The sequence below is a fragment of the Chrysochloris asiatica genome, unplaced genomic scaffold (genome assembly GCF_000296735.1).
Source record: "Chrysochloris asiatica unplaced genomic scaffold, ChrAsi1.0 scaffold00007, whole genome shotgun sequence".
NCBI lineage: Eukaryota > Metazoa > Chordata > Mammalia > Afrosoricida > Chrysochloridae > Chrysochloris > Chrysochloris asiatica.
In genome coordinates this window covers 2,897,736-2,901,187 of record NW_006408525.1, presented here as the reverse complement: position 1 = coordinate 2,901,187, position 3,452 = coordinate 2,897,736, and positions in this window count along the sequence as shown.

Genomic DNA, 3,452 nt, shown 5'->3' with positions numbered 1-3,452 from the left:
TGTCCCAATTTTCAGCCAAGCAATAGCTATAGGGGGAGTCGGAACTGACTCCACAGCATGTAACCACCACCACCACCACCACCACAGCAACAACACAAGTAAGGTATGCTCACCATGGAATGGTCAATCATTCAAAAGCAAAAGGGCAACATTTACCTAAGGACAGAGTTGAGAAGGGATGGGAATGTGGGAGGAATGGAAATAGGACTCACAGGGAGAAGTGGGATAAAACTGTTGTTGTACAGAAGGGCTTGCAATCATATAGATGAAACAAAGAGTATGACTTGTTCAGTATAAAACTGATGATCTTGTCTGTAAACCTTCACTCAATTCACAATAAAAATTTAGAAGAAAGAAGGGGCTAGAGTTACTTGGGATGGTCTTAAAGGAGCCTCTCATCCCAGATCTGAAAATACACAGATTGTCTCTTGCTCTCCTTCTTCCATTCTTGAAACATTCCTTAGAATCAATTTTGACTTTGAGTTCTACTCACAGACAGTTGCCAAGCTCATCCTTCAATCCAGTTTTGGAGCGGGGGCTGCCATGCTGGGTTAAAGCTAGGATGGCACTCAACGGCAGTTGTAAGAGCCTTGCTTCTTGCAACAGAAAGGTTTTGAATCTACCATTCCTCATTGCTTGATGGAAACCTTGGACAAGTCACTTAACATCTTTGCACTCAGTTTTCATATCAGTGAGTAGGAACGTCAACAATCCAGAAACTAGAAGGTCACGTGCAAACATGGGGTTGTATACATGTTCCAGGGTTGTATGCATGCTAAGAAAACCTGAGAAGGCCCTCAGATCTCACTCTGAGACACTGCCCAAGATTAAGGCAAATAAGCCCATACAATGTTGAAGGTAAGTCACAATACACACATAGAATAGAGCCTTTAGCAAAGATAGGAAGATTTATCAATTTCAGGAATCTACACTCCCAATCAAAATCCTGCCATCTTTTGGGAGACATTGACAAGCTAATCCTAAAATTTATATGAAATGCAAAGGACTCAGAATACTCAAATTTGTAGAAAGAGGAACTAAGTTTGTAGTTCTCACAACTACAAAGCTACTGAAATCAAGAGAGTGTAGTATTGGTATAAGAAAAAAACAAAAACAGGCAACTTAGACATTGGCTACCTAAAATGGGGGTGGGGATGGGTTATAAAGACATGAAGTGTCTGGCTTACAAATTTTCAAGAGGGAGTATAGTTTCAGAGTGCACGAGGAAAGGTAGAGTAGAATCCTAACTGGATAGTTTTTATCTTGTCTAGATGAGTCTGTTGAAAGGAGATGGCGATAAGATTCTTTTGATTCAATAGGAAGTAATTGTCATTATGACTAATTGTGATTGTCAGAACTGTAAAGGTAGAAGTTCTGTAACATAAAGCAGGGAGTAGTTAATCTTCCATTCCAGGAATAGAGAACCCTAGGACCATCAAGAGAGAAGAGCGTGAGCAGAATATGTACCCTAACCAGAGCAGCTGAGGACTCTAGACTCTTGGAAAGACTGCTTGCTGATGGCTAGGAAGCAGACTTGCAGAATGTACCCTTTAGTTGTTTAAATGATTATATATTCCTGAGTGTTTTTGTGTACATCCAGAAAAAAAACACACACAAAACAGAGGAAATAGAACAAATACAGTTAAATAATGATAAATGGACGGGATTGTAATCATTGCAATGAAACAGAATATGATAGGATGAGTGCAAAACCCATGTTCTCCTATGTAAACGATCACTCAATTCACAATAAAAGCTTAAAAAAATAAAAAATAACCCAAACCAACTGTCATCAAGTCAATTCTGACTCATAGTGACCATTGGGTTTCTGAGAGTGAAAGTCTTTATGAGAGTAGGCAGTCTCGTTTTTCTCCTATGGATTGACTGGTTGGCTTGAACTGCCAACCTTGGAATTAGCAATCCAAGGCCTAGCTCCCAGTACCCTCAGAGCTCCTTGGTAAAGGATAAGCATATACATAAACTTAGGGAAATATTTAGAAATTAGCTCATGCAGTTTTGGTCAATTGATTGTCAACAAGGGGGTCAGGATAATTCAATACTGTCACTGTGCCAATCCAGCTCAGTGGCAGCTCTTTGAAATCTTCTGTTCAGCTCTTTTACTTACTCATTTCTTCCATTCGCTTTAATGTCTTTATGCTGGAGTGCAAGTTTCAGAATCTTTTCTGACATCCATTTTGGTCTTTTCTTTCTTTCCTGTCCTTCTAATGACCTTTTGCTTTCTTCCTGTATGATGTTCCTGATGTCATGCCATACTTCTTCTGGTCTTTGGTCATCAGTATCTAATTCATCAAATCTATTCTTGAGATGGCTTCTAAATTCAGATGTGTTCAAAAGTCATATTTTGGCTCTCATTTTCTTCAGCTTTAGCCTGAAGTTGCATATGAGCAATTTATGGTCTGTTCCACAGTTAGTTCCTGACCTTGTTTTGGCAGATGATATTGAGATTTTATTAGAGTTATGCCTCTTCCCACAACTCTAGTCAATTTCCTTCCTGTGTATTCCATCTGGTGAGGTCCATGTATGTAGTCACCTTTGAAATGTATTTTGACAGCGAATAATACACCATTCCTCTGGCACATATCATTCCTGCCATAGTTAACTTTACGATTGTCAGATTACAAATGGCCAATACCAGTCTTTATGAATTCCATTTCAATTTTGACAACTTCCAATTTTCCTACATTCCTACTTTGTATATTCCATGTTCTGATTATTAATGAATGTTTACAGCTATTTCTCCTCATTTTGAGTTGTGCCCCATCAACAAATTAAGATCCCTAAAGCTTTACTCCATTTGCGTCATCACGGTCAAGACAACTCTTGCCCAGGCACATTTTGAATGCTTTCCAATGTGAGGGGCTCATCTTCTGGCACTGTATCTGAGAATATTCTAGTGCTATTCATTGAGTTTTCATCTTCCAGGACTATTGCTGACAATGTTCTGCTATCCATAAGGCTTTCAGTGGCTAAACAGTCAGACGTAGGCTGCCTCTCCTTCTTCCTAGTCTGTCTTCATCTAGAAACTCAGCTGAAACCTGTCCTTCATGGTTGATTCTGCTGCTTTTTAAAATACCAGTGGCACAGCTTCTAACATCACAGCCACACACAAGCTACCATACTACGGTGTTGTTGTTGCTAAGTACTGTAGAGTCGGTTCTGACTCATAGTGACCCTGCACATGGTTTCCAAGGCTGTAAATCTTTATGGGAGCAGAAAGCCTCATCTTTCTCCTGCGGAACCGCTGGTAGTTTCAAACTGCTGGGTAGCTCCATCATATTAGTAATGGACTGTGAACTACAAGGTCCTAGTCTACCAGTCACTCTGGGGGAGAGAAATGAGGCTTTCTGCTCCCGTAAAACATTTAAAGCTTCAGAAACCCTATACAGGGAGGTTATGAGTCAAAACCAATTTCAAGGCTCTTAACAACAACA